The sequence below is a fragment of the Cuculus canorus genome, chromosome 5 (genome assembly GCF_017976375.1).
Source record: "Cuculus canorus isolate bCucCan1 chromosome 5, bCucCan1.pri, whole genome shotgun sequence".
Lineage (NCBI taxonomy): Eukaryota > Metazoa > Chordata > Aves > Cuculiformes > Cuculidae > Cuculus > Cuculus canorus.
The window spans coordinates 41124269-41143889 of NC_071405.1; the positions used below are offsets into that span (position 1 = coordinate 41124269).

General features: G+C 42.7%; 1 protein-coding gene across 5 annotated transcripts in view; it reads left to right on the plus strand.

Moving 5' to 3' along the window:
• The window catches only part of OSBPL5 (oxysterol binding protein like 5), a 172829-nt gene that overhangs the window by 90653 nt on the left and 62555 nt on the right, over window positions 1–19621 (plus strand). The window contains exon 1 of one of the 5 annotated variants that reach the window (XM_054066984.1): window positions 7488–7629. The exons of 3 other annotated variants lie outside the window; for them this stretch is intronic. The gene's annotated coding sequence lies outside the window, so the exon portion shown is untranslated. Of the gene's footprint in view, window positions 1–7487; window positions 7630–10215; window positions 10410–19621 lie in introns of those variants that run through there. One more of the 5 variants, XM_054066985.1, reaches the window with a different exon arrangement.

The following is a 19621-nucleotide window of genomic DNA, read 5'->3' on the forward strand; positions in this document are numbered from 1 at the left end:
CTTCTTAATTGCAGAATTTGGTCTCAGTTCAGCTCCTGCATGTTAGGCAACAAGGAAAACCAATTTCCTCTTAATCCCTTTTACTGTTTTTTTCTCACAGTATGTTTAAGTAAGGGGTGATATTTTTTCCTACCTGTTTTAGTAACTAAAGTTACAACAAACAATTCAGGATTGTACATAATAATGATAGCTCAGCATGTTTAGAAAGTTTACTTGGCCCTGTAGCAGCTGGCATATATTTAACCATATGGAGTTTTTCAATGTAAACCTCCTGTTGTATTCTGTAGCTGCTAGGAGCAGAGGAGGGTGTTTGGGTGGGCAAGTAGCACCCTTGTCCTGCCTTCACTCTGTGCTGGGGAGCAGTGGGCTCTGAAACAGTTCTCAGTAGCTTCTGCCCTGATTTCCAACAGACTGAGCATCTGATTTGCCTGGGTTAGTGACCATGGATGGCTGAACTTGCCCAGCCATGGCCATTCTCAACCCAGCTCTCTGGGCCGCCAGTCCTCCTTATCTCTTTCCTGCTGGCAGCAGTTGAGTGGTTGGACTTGCCCATCTACTTTTCCCCTTTTGTCCCCAGTGTGGGGCTGATCTTTGTAGGGCACCGTTGCTCTGGCAGCACAGTCCTGCCCACTGCGAATAAAACCCACAGCTGTAATTCCTTGAGAGAAGCTGGGTGCTGCAGATGTTTCTGTGCATGTGTGAGTCCCTGCAGGGTGTGTTGCTAGACTCTTGGTACCTTGTAGCTTGGCTAAAAAGCTTTTCTGTTTTTTTGTGGAAATGACCTTTGTTCACAGTTCTCTGGTGTCTTTTACTTTTTAAAGTTTGTATTGCCCTCCTTCTTTTTGCAGCTTTTGTTTATTAAACTGAGGAATAAGAACAACAAAACCAAAGAACTGTCATTTACTGGCAGCATGGCGGTGATTCAGGCTAACTAGGTGGCAAGCCCAAATCCTGTCTTGACTACATCATGCCATTTGGGAATATCATTACAATAGTGCATGTTTCACGAGGTGATGTATCCTCATTGTCCTAGCCCTGGAATGCCTCCTGTTACTGGACACTTACCAAGTTGTTAACCGAGAGTTTGGAAGCAACCATCAGATGTGGCAAGATTTTAAACACTTACATTCTTGCTTCTTCCTCGATCATGGGACCTAATCACATATTTGGGAAAAGGTTTATGTTTTCTCCTAAACTAGGGCCTGAAGGCCCAGACCAACCTGTAGGTTCTAGCTGGCTTGCTGCTGATGGCCATGTTCCCAGTAACAGGCACAAAGAATGTTAAAAAGGTATTTCCAAGATCAGCCTGATAGCCAGAAACAACCTGAAAAGAGTAATTTGCCTAGCAGGATGGCGAGTGAACGTGTTCTTGCTGCTCTTGGTTCTCCCCCATTGCTGCTGTTTGAGCCTTCTCTATTATTTTTTAACAGCTTTTCTTTTCAGATGCCTTTCTGGCTAGCTGTCCTTGTACATCTCTCTGACTTCTGAGACCCTATATTCTTTGAACTGCAAGAAATACTGACTGTAATTCTTTCATTCTCTCTTTTTTTTAAAAAAAAGAGAAGTATCTTCAAGTATCTGTCTATGAAAGTCTAAAATGGTACCTCTCTAATCTGATCCTTTCATTGCTGCTAGTTTATGATGCCTTTCATTTTCTCACTTTTCTACCCTGTTACTACAGTATTTTACTCCTTCGGTGCAGTGGAGCGCCTGTGAAGGCAGTAAGATAGGACTCTTTGAAAAATCAATTCTGTAGTGAAATAGCAAAGTGTCACAGGCATTGATAGTGGTGATGGCAGGGAAGTTTCTGCACTGTATAATATGTGTTAATGCTAGAGATCAACCAAGTTCTTGATTTGTATTCTTTTCAGTGGGCTGCATTCACAGAGAAGCCCGCGGTCACCTTTTCAGACCTGGTTATGGGAGGAGGTCTGTTGTTAATCCTATTATGCTTCAGGAATGAAAGTACAGTGATTTAGAAGGGTTACTTCCTTTACATGAGCTAAATCAATGACGGTGGCAGCATTGCTGGTGAAAAGCAGCATCCCGTCAAAGCTGTACTTTGTGTAAAGCGGTAAACATCCCTCAGTACTGTCAATAACCCACTTGCTGTGGCCCTATTAATTTGCAGACAGAAAAGGGTGGTATTTAGGCAAAAGATGCTCTTTGGCATGTAGGACTGTTAGCATAATAAAGGAGAGCTGGCTGTTTCTCCAGTCTGCTTTGTCTGACCAAGGGCTTCCTCAAAAGCGAAGCAGTGATGGTTTTGGTGCAAGAGTGCAGACCCTTTCCAGAGGAGCAACTTCTCCCAGCCCAGGCTTGCTGCAGCCAGTGGTGCTGTGCTGCCACGTCTGCACAGTGGCTTCCTTGTCACTAGCGTAAATCAGAGGTCACTTCAGTGAAGCCACAGAGCAGGTTGTTGTCACACACACACAACTAAATGAGAGAATTGGGATAAATGATACTTCTTGTGTGAAAAGCCATTACTGCTGAAGTTCTTGTCATAAGTTTGGCTTCTATGGCCTCTGTTTTATACCTATGTCTGTCTTCCTTTATCTGAATTTCAAATTGAAAGTGTGGCAGCCACTTTAAATATAGGAGAGGCTTGAGATAACGGTATGAAATCAGGAAAACAGCAGGAAATTGGTTTGACTGCTGTATTGGTAAAGCTGTTGACACAACCTGGAGAATTGTCTTAAACCATAGCAGTAAAAGAATATTTTTCTGGAAATTTGAAATATCCATTCTATACATTCTATACCTCTTTTTTTTTTTTTTTTTTTTTTTTTGGTGTGGCATGATAGGGAGCTGGTTAAGACTTGGCCCTTTTTGCAGAGCATATTAATTACATAAAGTAATTATATTTTTTTAAAAATAGCTTTAATTTGAAAATAGCATGAGAAGGTGCAGCATGAAAGATATTGTAAGAATGTTTGAGAACAGCAATTTAGAACCAAAAGTTTTTTCTTTATCAGAATTTTGGATGTAAAATGGTTTAGTATGCTGCTTACTAGAAACCAAGAACTTGCCTGCATCATTCCAAAACATGCAGTTGTGAAAATATGCAATTAATGGGGAGTCTAGATCCAGTGAGAAAACATGGCCAAGTGTACACCAGAAAGCAATTCTTCTGTCTCCTCCTCATCTTGCTTAGTGGAAAAGCAGCAGTATGGAGCCTAGTGTGTTTCTTTTGTGCCAATATGTGTGTGTTTGCACTCTGTGACCACAGAAAAATGCAGCCCAAATCTCTTTCACCTCAATGATATTTCAAGATGATTCCAATTCTAAAATGAGAAGGAAAAATAAGTTGTTTCTGGTTTGTTTGTTTGCTTTGGTTTGTTTCTTTCCGAGCTAGAAATATGCTGTGGAGCCTGTACAATTAAGGGAAAGCCTGGTAAGCTCAATTGTGCTTGACAGAGCTGCTGGAGAAGACCTCATGGTATTTCAGCACTGGGCTGGCATTGGGATGTCCAAAGACTCCTGAGCCTGGAGGGGTGAGCAGGGGTGTAGGAAAGGTCCCCAGCAATGCCTACATCCCTCTGCCTGGCCAAAAGAGGGTTAAGGGCTGCCTGTCTGCTCTGTGATTCAGAGGGATTTGAAAGGAAAAGGTGTGCCTTTTTTTCCAGGAAATCTGAAGACACAAAGGGAGATGCCTTTGGGCCTTTGCTACTTGGACATAGGAACAAACTGTGTTTTATGTTACTTGGGCATTGTCTTTGGCCAAATAAGTCAGGCCCGGAGGAAAAGGGCCAGTGTAGACTTTCAGATGGGAGTGTGCTGAGATATTCCTGAGAGGTTAACAAGCTCTTCCCAATTTGTCTGTCTTTGAAAGCAGCTTCGCTACTGGGCCATAAGCTGCTGCATGGGAGCTGAACCTACTTGCGGAATCCAGGCACCAACTCCATTGTTTTCTAGTTTTAAATTGATCAGGACCGATTTGTTACAAGCATCGGAATTTAGAGGGATTTTAAGTGTGGCAGTCTGCTCTAAGATCTGGTTTTACATTGTTAATTTAGCAACACAAAGCTGTGTGTGGTACTTGCCTCCTTTCTAATAGCATTTAATAGTGGAATGTTTTGCCTGTTTTTTAGGACGGGGAACAATCCAGCCAAATTTATAAAGAAAATCACCTGGTATAAGCTTGGGGATGCAGACGTTCTTTTCCAAGTATAGGAAGGAAGCTGTTGCTTGGCAGAAATGGAGCATAAACAAAGCAAGAAACAGTGGGAATGTGATTACCAGGCACGTGGAAAACTACTTCCAAGCAAGTCTCTTTAAGATCAAGTAGCATTAAGACTGATCCTGTCCACACTGACCCCAAACAAGTCACCACTGACCCAAGTCCGGGCAAGTGGTATGAGCTAGCAAGAGAGCAACCACATACCAGTATGCAGAAATGAGTTTTGTTATGCCATTAATCTTGAACTAGGCTGTGTAAGGAAGAAGTAGGACACCTTAGAAGTGAGTTTTATAATAGTTTCCTTCTCTGAAGAAATTTGATGATTTTCTCTTGTTTTGTCGTGGCTGAGATGGTGGAGGTAGATTTGCCATTGCTCACAAATAATACAGTAGCAGTTCCCCTCTCCAGATTGTCATGCCTTGCATGGAATCCATGACTCTTATGGCTGACAAGAGCAGATTACAGTCACAGAATCACAGAATCACAGAATCACAAGGTTGGAAAGGACCCATTGGATCATCGAGTCCAACCATTCCTAACACTCCCTAAACCATGTCCCTCAGCACTTCATCCACCCGTTCCTTAAACACCTCCAGGGAAGGTGGCTCGACCACCTCCCTGGGCAGCCTGTTCCAGTACCCAATGACTCTTACTGTGAAGAATTTTTTTCTGATATCCAACCTGAACCTCCCCTGACAGAGCTTCAGGCCATTCCCCCTTGTCCTGTCCTCTGTCACTTGGGAGAAGAGGCCAGCTCCCTCCTCTCCACAACCTCCTTTCAGGTAGTTGTAGAGAGTAATAAGGTCTCCCCTCAGCCTCCTCTTCTCCAGGTTCACTCAGGTTGCTGTGACAAGTATTGGTTCGATGTAGAGAAGGGGTTGCTTGGAGCTGACTCCGCATCTACCCATTCAAAAATTGACCACCCTCTGTCAGAGGCAACCGGCTGCAGCACCGCTGGATTTGCTGGCATTGCTGCAAATGCCAAACAGCCTGAGCAAGTGCTGAAAGTCTGACTTATCTTGGTAGTGCTGGGTGATGAAAATGAAGGAATTATGAACCAAAATAAACACAGGGCTGTAAGGGACCTGCAGGGATGAAACTTTTTCGTGGACAAAACTGTTCCTGCTAGCTCCTTGTCTCATGTGCCCTCAAAAGTCCGCGGTGCCTTCAAAACTAGCATAGCCTCAGGGTGTCCTTCCCAGCCACAAGCTCGCCTGCATCTCGTTTTCTTGTAGGAGATCTCAGGCTCCTTGCAGTGCCAGTTGCTTGTGAGCCTTTCTCTTAAAATTTATCCTTTTTTTTTCCTTTTGGCTCATACCCAACCGCAGTGGGGTCCTTTAATAACTGTCTGGAAGCCAGAGAAACACTCTTGTCTGAACACTGGCTCCCAGACCCAAAATGCACTGGGTTAATTTACTGTGCCCCCTGCCCAGACCAGCTCTGGTACATGCAATAAAACAAAAGTTACTTTTTAACTCTGTATGTCACATACTGCTGGAATTTACTGCAGGATTTTTCTGCTTTCTTATATGAGACTGGACTTTTTTCTGTGCACAGTGTGCACTCTGCATGGTTCCTGTCCTTCTTTGTCACCCCAAGACGTGGTGAGGTGGTGTTTCTGGGTACCCTTGTTCTCCTGCCCCTCATGGGAGAGGGAATGTGGACCCCAGGCCTCGGCATCACTCTTTGCACAGGGCACCACTAGGGTGTATTGCTTCCTACTGAGGCAGCAGTGTTAGGATCCCAACAGTGTTCGTGCCGCCTGACACATGAGCATTGCCACCCACGAGGATTTCAACAGTTTCCCACAGCAACAGTATCTCTGATAGCTGAAATTTCTGATCTAATAAAAGATCTTCATGTCTCAGCAGTCGCTGTGGCTTCAGCAAACTGTCCACTCTCAAGTGTAGAAGGTGGTATTTATGCGTACATTTTTAATTCCTTGTTTCTACAGTGCTTTGAAGGTGTAAAACACCTCAGAAATGCTGGCTTCATATTGTTACTGTTGTCACATCTTAATTTTCCATCATTTTGAATATTAGTTGCTCATGAGAAATCAGTGCAACAAGTGGGAGTTCTTCCACAGCTTTTTAGTTTGTATTGCTTTCAGTCACGTCATGCCAGATGTCTTGGAAGAATCTGATCTGACAGAAACGCAGACAAGTCACTGTAAAACTGTATACAAAATGACACAGGCTGATGCACTGCAGCTGGTGACACCGGCAGATATAGATGTTATTTGCAAAACTCTTCCTTTACTGTGAAAGCTCAAGGGCCAGAGAAGAGCACGTGCTGCGGAGAACAGCAGCAACACAAATAGCTTTGGGAACAAACTTTGGCCAAGGTGTGTCTTTCGAGCTTATCACTTAATTGAGCAATATTGGGAAAACCCACAAAGGATAAACATTTGGATGTTTTCCAGATGTGGAATGGTGCAGAAAGAAGCAGGACTATAATTATGCATGCTTTCCTACTGAAATATGTGTACAATCACTATGGGATACTGTAACTAGCAACATCCACTGGCCTATTTTTAAAGCTAAAGCATTAATACTGCGTCAGTGTGCCTGGTGCTTGTGCTTGGCAAATGCCTCTGCATGGCAGAGGTTGTGTGCAGCTTAGGAAATGATGCTTTTACTGTGCTCAGCAGCATCAGCTGAGAAATCTTAGTCAAACTTGGGTGTATCTGAGTCCTGTGCAGAATGCACTGAGTGATTTCCACCACTACCCGCTGATGCAAGGATTTTCCGTATTCCTTGCAGATTAATTACAGAGAGTGCACTGTGTTTTTTCCAGTTCCAATTGCACAGTGATTCTATTTGCTAAGAAGCCACTAAGAAACCAGAAAGAGTGCAAGAGGTTGTGTGACAGGAATAGAATGTCACAGAGCTGAACGCTATTTATTACTGTTGCTCTTTGATAGCTGGCTGCAATTAGCTCTAATTTTCTTGGTGTTTCCCAGCTTTGATCAGCAATGGAACTGTTAACAGTGCTGACAATTAAATTACTGTTAGTGAGCACTGCAGTTTAAATTTCCCCTGACAAACAGTGGCAAATCGTACCCATCAGGTCTATTTCAAGCTTTCTTTCGACATATCACTGGTTTGAATCATGCTGTGCTTCTTTTTAGGATTTTCTTCCACAGTCACCATGGTTAGAGAGTCGCTCTGGTTTTCAGAGTGAGAGCTGCAGTCGTAGACATCATGCTGGCAGCGTGTGGGAGGTGTGTTTCATTGCCATGTGCCCCTGGAGCAGAGGCTTTGTATGCGGGTGTCTTCTCAGGGTCCTGTGCTGGTCTGCAGCTTGGAGGACTGTAGCATCCAGGAGGGGACGAGAAAGCTGCTGTGCACGCAGCAGGCGACAAGGATCTGGGATAGGGATGGTGACTCTGAATGCAGGTGTCACATGGGAGAGGAGAGTGAGTGCCATCTGAGACAGCAAGCACTGCGGTGAGTGCCCTTTCCTCCTCCTTCCCTGAGACTGATCCCAGCCTTCCTATGTTCCTACAGTTCTTTAAAATCTCCCTTCATGTAGACTCTTTCTTTACTCTTTTCAATCTCTCCCTTTTACCTGTCCTCCTCTTCTGGCCTCATATCTCATTTCCCTCCTTTCACCGTCCCCTTCTTTCTTTGTTTCTGACTCTGCGTCTTTGAGGGTGGACACAGTGGGCTCTTTGAACATTTGTAGCCTTATGCTTTGGGCTCTGGCCGAAATTGTCTCTAGTGGATTTAGAAGTACCTGAACAACCTATTTGCATTCTGCCTGCCTGCCTGCTCAAAAAAAAATGCTTGCACTCAGCTCCCAGGAGGCTTTAACTCTGCTAGAAGCAGCTGTGGCAGTAGCATCCTGTGATTTGCTTCATCTGTTGACATTTCAGGAATTTGGTCTGATGTAATAAGATTGGCCATTTTACTGCCCCTTGCTGCTAAACAACTTGGGTAACTTCTCACTCACTGAAAGGGATGGAGTCCCCTAGATATAACTGGCTTCATTAGTGACAGCCCACATGAAAGTGTACTTCCTTCTTATGTTATTGCTGTTGTTGTTATTATTCAGCAGTTTGTATTGATTTGTGGACTATTTTATTAAGCTAAAACCCTGATTGGTGAATTCTGCTCTGTGTCTAGTTTGCATGTAGAATTAGGAGTTTTAGTAGCTATTTCAAGATCTGGAGCAAATCCTCTACAAAATTACGTCTTGCCTATGTAAACAATTTGCATTGCTTTTAACCACCATTCTGTAACATTGACATAACCCTCCCCTGGTGTGAATTGCGGTATGCCAGTATGAACATGCCTATACCAGCATAGCTTATTCCCCTGTGGGAAAGGAGAACAAGCTATTCCAGTATAGAGCACTTTTATTTGGCTCTGACTACATCCACGCTTTTGTTGTATTGGCAGAAACATACCAGTAAACAATACTTGTACTTTAACATGGGTGAGCTAGAGAACAAGTCTTGGTCTGCAGTCTGCCTCAATAACTCCTTGTCAAGCGAGTATTGAATATGCCATGTATTTATAATATTGTCTCTGTGACTGGAAGTACAGGGGAAAGACCTAGTGTTACCTTCATTATGTATTCACAATAACAAAACTAAGAACTGGTCAGTGTGTTGTCTATGAAGTCATGACTGTAGTGTATTTTTAAATAAAGTATGTGAGATTTATTCACTTTCAGAGTGGTTGCTGACCTTTGTTTTTACTTGCAGCGTATTGGCAATGTAAGTGGGCCGTGGCAGAGATGCAAATTCCAGTAATGCTTAGTTGAAAGTGCCTTTGAGCCAGCAGGGAAATACAGAGGTGTTCTAGCAATGCTGAAAATCTGGGTCCTGAAAAGCCACTTTTGCCAGTGAAAAGTGGGTGCCTGGTTGCTGTGAAATACTTGGCATTTATATCTATAGTCATCTGCCTCAGTCCTTGGCAGGGCAGGGCAGTCTGGAGTTCAACAGGCAACAGGTACAGAGAAAAACTTTAAAAAATTCCAATCAGATACCATAATCCCAAATATCATGGTTTATTGATGGATTTTTTCCAGTAATGCTGCTAATCTAGATGATCAGTATGTGCCTTGTAACAAGAAACACATTGGAAGACTCTTGGTGTTAGCAGGCAAAGGAATAATACATTTGGTATGGGAAACACTAAATGTTCAGACTTACTGGGGGAAGGCAGTGCCACCACCAGACTAGGATCTTCTGGAGAGGAACTGTATTAATTGCACATGCTTGACAGGTGACTGGAAACGTAGGACCTAACTAAAACTTTTAGGTTTTCTTATACCACAGAGTAAACAAACCTATATGACTCTTTTCTTCTGCAGGATAAGAGGTGATTTTAAGGCAGGTGGTGGTAATGTGAAGGAGTCTGTGATGAGGAGAAGCTGATGCCGCTGGGACACTGCAAAGCTTTGCTGAGATGAATGTGCTTTATTGTGCTGCTTGTTGATACAGTTACCTCGCCAGGCTGTTGAGGGAAATAAATGTTCGCAGAACCTAATAGTTTCCTCCTGTGAGTTAGTGTCACTCCATCTCATTTAATTCCCACCTTTGCTTATTGTGAGTGCCATTTCAATGTTGCATTTCTTGACTTCATTATCGCCAGACTGAACACTGCTTCAGAACCAGCTTTCCAAACTGCAGCTGGCCTGTTTTGCAGAGCGGGAAGGAAAACTCCTTTGCCATTTTTTCCCCAAGCTCATTGACTCCTCTGACTCAGATTGACAGTGGCAGAGGTGGCTCCCATGGACAGACTGAGAGGCTGTGGCTGGGTGGTGCTGGGACTGCAGAGACAGGCAGCAGTTGGTAAAACTGATGTATTCTTGTCAAGAGCAAGCAGCAGACCTTGGACAAATCTGCAGTTGGGCTGTAACCCAGCCTAGTGTCCAGCTCGCCCTGGTTTTTGCTGCTTTTTTCTAGGAAGGAAGTGATTTGTGGTGCTGCCTTTACTAGTTTAGATTACTTCTTTCCCTGGGCTGACTCACAGGTTTTGCCGTCTTTCTTTGGATCGAGTGGGAGCCACAGGCTGTCAACAGCTGATCTTTCTCCTTAAGAAGTCCAGCCACCTTGGCAGCCCAGGAAGGAGAGACATCAGACAGGCCCTTGCCTGCAGTTCTTGGCAGTGAGGCTTGCAGCTGGGACAGTTTACGTGAGATTGGCAGACAGGAGCAGTGTCAGCTCAGAAGCATATCAGCTCAGCCCCGCTCCCACAGGACTCCACAGAATCCATTGGTGAGCACTTTTGGAAGGCTCCGTTTTATTGTATTGTTGCCTCTGCTTTTAACCAGACACGGAATTGTTCATTATGAAACACTTAATTGTACTTACAGCAATCACATCGCTGATGGCTGCAGTGATGCATTGTGAGCTGTGCAGGAGAAAAGTAATTAATATCTGTGTTTCTACATTTCCCTAAAGATAAAGAGATGACTGCAGTGGAAGATTAGTCTTGCTGAGAAATGCACTAAATGAAATGACCTGATCAAGGGAAAGACATTAAAATGTTATGCTCTTTAGTTTTCTCTGCTTCGCTCAGACATTAATGCTGGTGTGGTCTCAGGAAATATGAGTCCAAGCACGGCTTGAGACGTTAGAAACTCAATATCCTTTCCGAGGCAGGGGCAGTTGTTTATTACGTGTTTGTACAGCTCTTGGCACTTTTGCCAGCTGACTGCTAATGGTTGGACAATAGTCTTTCTTACTGGCAGCTGGTAATAGCAGTCTGTGTTTATGCCCTGTAGGAGAATTCAGTATGTGTGCACAGCCGTGGGATATTAAAAGTTTTGTACCTTTCAGAGGCACCACAAGGTCTGTACAGACTATCTAGGCTTCTGCCATTTTAAGTGCTTCCTTACCTCATTTCAGAGATACTCATTTATTCCTTCCCTTGTTACCCTCCCAAACCTTTCAAATCTTTTGCATCTGGGCTCTTGTGTTTACAAACTCACCTGTGTTTGGAGCTTGTATGCAGAAACCACTTTGAAGCCTGCTTTTGTGATACAGACCAAATGGTTGCCAGAAAGCACCATGGGCTCTTTTTCTCCTCTGCTGCCTCCTTACAACGTTGCCGGTCTTTCTGACATTTCCTCCCTCTGCTTGTTGGATGCCCGTCCCTGTGTTCACCACAGTAAGTCAGCATCATCCTGTTAAGGAGGCCATAAAACTTCCCTGATGTACACAGCCTGGGGATCTGGTGCAGCACAGTTGCTGTTGAAATATTTTCATTTGCCTTGGTTTGTTTCTCTTGGAAAAGTTATCATGCAACAGCTCTAACTCCTATTTTGTAAGACCTACACAGTTGAAGCCTATCACTTTTTTCTGGTGTGCAAAAGATGAGCTGGTCAGCCCTGAGCAGGGCTGAAATCCAGCTTCATAAAATCTGTCTGTCACCTTTTAGCCATTCTCCTTGCTACTTCCCTTTTGTAGAGGAAATAATGAGACTGTTTCCTGCTAACTCCTGTCTCTCTGTGATAAATTGCTGTGGTCTGTATTGGAAAGCATTGTCTGGCTGCTCTTAGCGCAGCGATAAAGAAAATGCTGTGACTTGACTGCATTGTGTTTGGCTTCCTTTCAGCCAGGGCCAGTCTGGATGCTGAGGACCTGATATTCCTTCTTTGCCAGGCCTCAGCTCTGTTTATGTGGGAGGCAGGGATTTTTGTTTGTTTGTTTAAAGCCATCTTGACACTTTTGACATGGAGCTGTTGAAGATCAGTGTGATCCATAATCTATAGATGGGGTCTGCAGGTGCCTCTTGTTCTCCATATCCTCCTTTGTGCTCTCCTCCCTCCTTTGTGACAATGCTGGAGCTGGTGTAGACATCCTTGTGTCAGTGTTGTGCTGCATGGGTAGCACTTTCCTTACCCTGCCCTGCTGGGGAGTCTCAGCTCTCCAGGCAGGGTTGCTTTCAATCGCTCCCTCCTCCCCCTTGTATTTCCAGTTGTCAGTGTTTGTAGCCAAGCAGTACTGGTTTGTTTCTGTTTGTTTGGGGTTTTTTTTCTTGGATATTTCCATTCAGTGACAAAAAAAGCTGGTGTCAGTATAGATTAACTTTAAAGTGATGAGAAGAGTCCTCTTTCTGAATTCCACAGCTTTCAGATTTGTCATCTTTTGTCAAGAGCTGTGTTGTGAAGTTTGCTGCCTATGAGACTGGGAGCTGGATCCTGCCTTGGCTTACACTGGCACCAGCAAGGAGGAATTTCACTGCCACCATTGGTACTATTTCAGTATAGAAAACACTATCGGGAAAGGTGACTCAGGTCTTAGTTATCAGGTGTTTCCAACTAATTACCACTGAGATGTGTTAAATGCTCTTAAAAAGGAAGCTTGCAATCACTACAAAGCACACTTAAGTCACTTGGGGACATTCATTTTTCATTGAAATTAGTTCAGAGGCAAAATGCACACTCTGACATAACTGCTTTCTCGCAGGAAAACTCTGCTTTCTCCAGGGCTTTAGCTTATGGCAGATAACTCACACAAAGAGTTTCTCTCTGGCTTGTGCTGAGCACGCACCTGGCTACATCTCGTAGTGGGATAGTTGCACAATACCAGAGTAGTCACCAGCAAAAATATTAGGATAGTATTATTTGAACAGGTAGGAGATCAGCAAAGACAAATGCATAGTTAAATTTGTATGAGGTGGGTGTGTTCATTCACCTGCGTGCCTAAAGCTCCGTCAGATTGAATTAAAGGTAAGTGCCGGTGCAAAGAGTTTATCCTGTTTGCTTGTTTTCACTGGATAATTCACAGATAAACTGGGAGAGAGGGAAGGATTGAGAGACAGGCACAGAAAAGTTTTTGGCTTAAGAACTGAAGCTGAGAGTGGGTTTTGTTGTGCATGCTGCATCAGCCTGGGCGCAGTTTGAGTCCTTTGGGCTCATTTAGCACAGCATAAACTCCACCTTAAATGGTCTTTGTGGGTTGTCTAGTTTCCTTTCTCCCACAGAGATTTTTAATTAAAAATCTAGGACCAAAATAATTGCAGTGCCATCTTTTAACTATTGTTGAAGGAAGAGCTTGATGCTCTCGTCTCTGAGAAACAGCGAAGTTTATGCAAAAATACACAGTATATTAATTTCCTGTAGAGTTTCAAGGAGAGAGGCTGAAGTATAGGTGGATGCTAAATTTAAACTAGTGTACAGCAGATCTTGCTAGAGTGCCCAAAAGTCTCTAAAGCCTGACCAGGGGCGTGGAAGGATATCTTCAAAAATAGATACACTTCCTTAAAATTTATTTGGTCTTGTTTATTCAGCCCTCCTTTGAAAGCCCCTGAGGTTTACAAAGCCCATTTGAATCTGTCAAGCAAAGGAGTGGAAAATTCAGCCTGATTGGAGCACCGTGCCATGGCATGTGGTCACTTCTCTATTGCTTAGCTGTTCTTCAGAAGCAGATGGGCTAAGTCATCTGTAATTTAGTGGCCTTGGTGTCAAAGACATTGGGTAGAAGTGTACTATGTGTATACATAGGAGATCAAGGTAGAAAGATACTTCTAATATTCTTGACATTCAGTATCATCCATTTCATTCTTTGTGAGCATGTGTTTGGGAGTGTAGATGCTCATGACATAAATAATCTGGAACTGATTCCTGGATATCTTTATGACATTGATCCACTCTGGTTGGTTTGTAAACATCCTTTCCTACCATTAATCTTAACTTAGTCCCATGTTGAAGTTCGCTTTGGAGTTTAGAAAATGGCTCAAGAGGACTAGAAATGCAAGTCTATTTTTTTTTTTTTTTAACTTTGTTACAAGGGGGCAGTATTCCACAAACAAGGGAATAATGTCAGGAGGGCGTAGCAAGCATGAAAGCGGGTCTTAAAATTAGTTTGGTATTTCCTTGTAGTTGTGTGGTGGGAGTGTAGCCCCAAAGCACAATCTTTTCTAGATTTAATTATATAAAGGCAGAGGTGGATATCATAGAAAGCCATCAGTGAGGCTTGTGGTAGTCTGGGGTTTTTAAATGTCATTAAAGCTTGAAGTAGGATCCTTGCATTATAAAGGGAATATGATCTCATTGTGTGATTTAGATAGTGATATGAGGCTGTAATGATGCTCTTTTATATGCTCTTTTTAAAGGAAAATATCAAAGCAACCTTGAAGATGTGGCCTGTTTGCAAATGATGTAACTGCATGCCTATCCAAAGAGATGTTTTCTTGTCACGGCTTTAAATCTCTAAGAGCTTTAGCTAAAGCAACTAGGTGAATGTCTCACTAGTGTTTCTGTGTACCTGATACCATACTTCCCTCACTGGCATGGGCCTATCCCAAATCCTGTCACCCCCAGCAAAGGGCCATGCTCAGTGGAGCCCTCCGCCAGGTAATGGGGACAGCTGGTGTCACATGGGGCCAGGCTGCTTCTTCTGAAAGCTAGTTGTGGTGAACTCCACCAGGGTAACCCTGACCACAGCCTGGGGTCTCTAGCCGCTAAGGTACCGCTAGGAAAAGCTGCGTTATTACCAAGCTGTTCACTTAGGGCATCAGCAGCAGTTTAAAAGGACTGCATGGGAGGTCATCAGAGGTTGTTACGAACAATGCATAAAAAACTTCAGGGCACATGGGGATATCGGTTCCCCAACTAGCCTGTGTTCTGAGTTATAGGCAATTACTGGAAAGCTCAATGTGTCAAAGGTGGACATGGTTTACAATTATGTAACTCATTAATACAGTTCACAGGACTCAGAGACTTGCTCCCTGAAGTGCTCAGTCTTGGAGATATGTTCACAGTGTGCCTCAAACAAAAAATGTCACTGGTGGATGAGCTATCAATATTAATAAGACCAGTAAAAAGGAAGCAGAGTACTTCAACTCTGCTTTTCAGGTGGACGTTTTTTGAGTACAATCTTATTGTCTTATTGTCCAATCTTATTTGGCCCTAATAGTATTTGTATTGAATTGTGCATAACCAAGCAGTTGTTTCCTTAACTAGCACAAAGCTTTTAATACTGCTTTTTATTACCTAACCTCATGCCGCGTCTCTGTGCTTGAGTCTTGCACGTATAGAAGTCAAAGGGAGTATTGCCTTTTGGCTTGAGTGTGTGCTGCCAGCTGCTGTAGGCTGGCCAGGAGCTGTGCCCACACTTCCAGCACAAGCAGTGGGAACTCAAAAGTCATCTGTATTGCAGGTGAGGTGTGATGGTGGCTTATATCTGCTCACCAGAACACTTGAACAAGCTTGTTTATTAGCAGACATCAGCACAGATTTCAGAATCATCTGGCCATGTATTCTTTCTCAGATACAATTTCTAGCCTGCCTTGTATGCCTTACTATTGTGACCATGCTGTTATCCCTACTCCAACTAGGTAGCTCAAAGGTAATTTATTTACATGTGTCTGAGTTGCTCTTATACCCTAATTTTGTTGTAAATATATCTCAAACAGCCTCTTGAGTTCACTACCAAGAAGCAGCTGTGATAGTCACATGAATAATTGTGTCATCTAGATGAAACCTTAATTTAAAGAAGGATATAAATATTTCTGCATAAACAGAAACTTAGAGGCACAAATATGGTTCCTAGATTTATTTCAAAGTGGATCCTAACTGAAATTTGTTGGTAGTGTGTTAGAAAAACTGCATCGGGAGATCAATTGTGATCTGTGATGCCATGTTTTTTTCCTCCACGTTGCACATGTGCTTGGTTGTACATTACATTTTAGTGGAGAGTCGTTGCTAATTGCAATTTGACTTTGTTCTCCTGCTTAAAAGAATGCCTTCTAGAGATACCAGTAACAAATAATGGTAAACTAAAAATTCAGTAAGATGCCTAAGCATTCAGGTGCTTACGTATGCTTAACAGCTATGATTTACCTTTTGGTTGTCTTCAATTGAATATATTAGAACATGGGATTAAAGGGCTGAAGAGGATTCAAAGAAAGCACCTTGCCTTCCTGCATAGATTGGTGGTTTAAGGGAATACCTTGCATGAGCTTTATTCCGTAGAGATGCCTTCCATAGAATCAGATTCTAAAGGGGATTATGCAAAATATGTTTTATTGAAAATAAAGTGAGGGGTTAAGACAAAGGTCTGCAGGAAAGATACTCCTGGCTTTCACAGAGTGCTGGGGACTTTATTATCCATTTGGTAGTATGAGTAAAACCTTCAGTGCTGCATGCAACTGCTGTTATTAGGGAAGTAATTAATGTTGATGTACTAGTTGTAATTACAGCAAGTAAGGTATGAGCTATGCAGTTAGCAGGGGGAAAGACCAGTGAAAGTGCTAACTTGGGAGAAGCCTCTCAGTGCTAGTGGGAAATGTAATATGCTTTGTTAAATTAGCAGCCTTCTGCATAACAATCAATTAACAGTTTAAAGGGCAGAGGAGGTAGATTTAAAAATCATTAAGCATTCATTTCAATGACCCACTCAATATTCTTAGTCAGAATAAATCTCTAGGATCATCTTTACAGAGTAAATTGCAAGTGTTTTAAGACAAAAAACAGGAGGATTGTGTATTTGATACTTAGTGCAATGCTCATTTCTGAGCCATAAGGTCACATGATCCCTTTCCCAAACACACCGTGGCTCCTGCTCACTGGAGATATTTATCCAAACCAGAGGTGATTCTTAAGATGAGCTTTTCCTACACGTCCAATAAAAATGTTTTGCCCTTTTTGACCCTACCTGCAAATTTCTTAGTCCAGAGTTAAATAGAGATCCCCAAGACTAATTATCTGGGACTTTTTTTCCTCAATGTAGGCATTCAGCACCTGCTTTTGCTTGTAGTTTTTTCTGTTTGTGGTCTTTGTACACTGTAGAAAGAGATTAGTTGTGAGAAGATTATGTGTGTAAGTGCTGCTGGTGTGCCTAAAGCTGCAAATGTTCTGGTGTGTACAAAGGAAACATTAATCAAGACATCTTACAGAGAATTAAAGGAGGAAATAGTTTTGTCTCCTGACATCATTTTCACTGCCCAGTGCAGGAAAAGGCGGACGGAGAAGCAGGAAGTGATAGAAAGCAGTTGCTCTTCTGTTCTTGGAGAGAGCTAGAGCAGATTGCTGGGGCTGGCTGTGGTAGGTATCTTCCAAAAAACAGCATGAGAAAGGCAGCTTTAAGGACTCTGCAGGGCATGTGATCTTCGAGTAAGGGTGTAGGGATGAACTAGCCACATTCCTGAGCTTGCCCGAGAAGCTGAGAGAAATCCTTCGTGTTGTTTGGAATCTTAATAAAGCTGTCTGTAGCTTTATCTTTTTGTAACTTGGTTCCTTTGTTGCACATGGGTGTCTTCAGCAGCCCATGTTATTTTATTTTCCGGCCTGAACTGATCATTTAGCTGAGTGATATGGCATGCAGCAGAGGTACGGCAGTCCTTGGAGCACTCCTGCAGTACCAGCATTTCTGTGTATTCATCTGAAAACCATGAAGGATCAAAAGAGTGGGACTCCATCAAGCTGCTGGGACTGGTTTGGGAACCAACGGGGCAGGACGTGGTATAGTATGAACACACTGGGGACCGCCACTGGTAAGGAAAAGTCTCCTTGCCAACATTACAGAGAAACAGCGGACCGCCACAGTTCTGGGGCATAGAATCATAAAATAGTTTGAGTTGGAAGGGGCCTTAAAGATAACTGACACCTATTGTGAAGCCTTATTGCTTCAGGTTCCAGCTAACAGCATGACAGCCCAGAACATTCAGTGTTATCTGTAATGTGTGTATTTTGCCATATTCATAACCAAAAAATATGAATTAGGTAGAGAAAAAAATTTCCCACTCAGGCACTTCCTGCTGTATCAGGTTTTATTTAACTCTTGTTAGGAGGTTGGTTATCCAATTATGTATCTTGTAAATAGATATTTTAGGAATAGCTTTCAGAAACAGATTTCACAGGATTTCTGAATTGATTGTAGTTTTTCAGCTGTTGTAAATCACCAGTGCCCCACTGAACTAATAAGTCACCCTTGTTGAGGATCTGTACTGCTGTTTTTCCTTGTGAATACTTAGGATGTTAATCGCTGGAAATGTATCCGCTAACAATTTGCCTTCTCTTTTCATTCATGGAATTTTTACCTCCTCAGGGTTAATTGAATCAGGAAATATCAGTGCCTTTAGATGTCATTTTCCTTATTGATGCGGATTCGGGAGTGAATGACTGCTGTGGCTATAAAATATGGTTTCATTTGATTTCTGGGAAATATTTAGTGACCATAAAAAGAAAAGGTTATTTGAAACAAGCCTTGAATAAATTAAGAGACCTCCTAACTAGCACAGCCTTCTTGACTATGTAAAACCCTTAATTAAGTATTTATAGAGATGTACATATTTCCAATCTATTTTAAAAAGCTGAAAATGAGAGTAAGCAAACCAGCCTACCCACTAGTTTGCAGAGGGTAGGGGCAGCATAATGTGTGCACAATGTTTAGCTGTGTAGTAATTATATATCAGGAACTTAGAAAATTTAAAGATGAAGCCAGGAAAATTCCATCCCAAAAAGCCCTGGGCCTGATGCTGAAAGCTGCCACTATCTTCTCAGCAGACACAAAAGGCTCAAAATGCAGAGCAGCTGTGTGAAAGGCATCTGCATCAACACTGATCATCTGTAAATGTATTAGTTGCTGCCTTCACCCAAAATGGGTCTGGTGCCAGAAGAGGAGAGCGCTGGCAGTTCAGATTGGCTTTAATTGTAGCTACAAGGCTTGCTGATAAAATAACTTTTATTCTTGCCCCATTGCTCTTTTGCTGATTGTTCCTGAAGCCACCTGGGAGTGCCATTTGGCAACTGCCTCTTGTTAAGTTCACCCCTTTTATTGTCCAGTGTGTCATGGGGGTTTGACGCAGACTTTTCATTTGCTGTATTTTTCGTGATCTCAAAGACAGGCTTTGCAAGAAGTGTATTTCTTGTGAATTATTTATTCCTATTTAAGCTCCATTGAACAGCCCACATTTAATAGCCCATTACTGCTTAGAGAGCTGTCAACGCAAACAGGGCAATCCTGAAAAATACTGTTTAGTGGCTCTGTCGATACACTCTGTAATACCTTTCCTTCATTGTTATGATCGAGAGCACAGAATAGAAGGCCAGAAAATGACCTGACCTGCAAACTTGAGGGTGCTTTAAGTACTTTTAGCCTTATCTGGCTAAAAAACAGATACATTCATGCAAGAGCTAGAGTGAAGATTTTCAAAGTGAGGTTAGCTTCATAATAAGGCTTATGGTTTTGTGCATACACTGATGTTTTCAAATCAAGACTTTGTGTCTTTCTTGGGCAGTTCTCCATCTCATCTGCCGGATTTAGAGGGAACACAGGAGCCTTTGGTGAAATGTTGTCTTGCCTTATGTAGGTGGTTTGGTAACATAATGGCAATTTTTGGCCTTCTGCAATTCTGGCCCAGTTTTGACTTTTACATTTTCACTATTTCTCAAACCCCCACAGAAATGGTTTTTGTGAAGCATCTGCCATGTCCTGAAGCAACCTCCAAAAATACTGATTTTTAAGTAGATTTGGCCTTC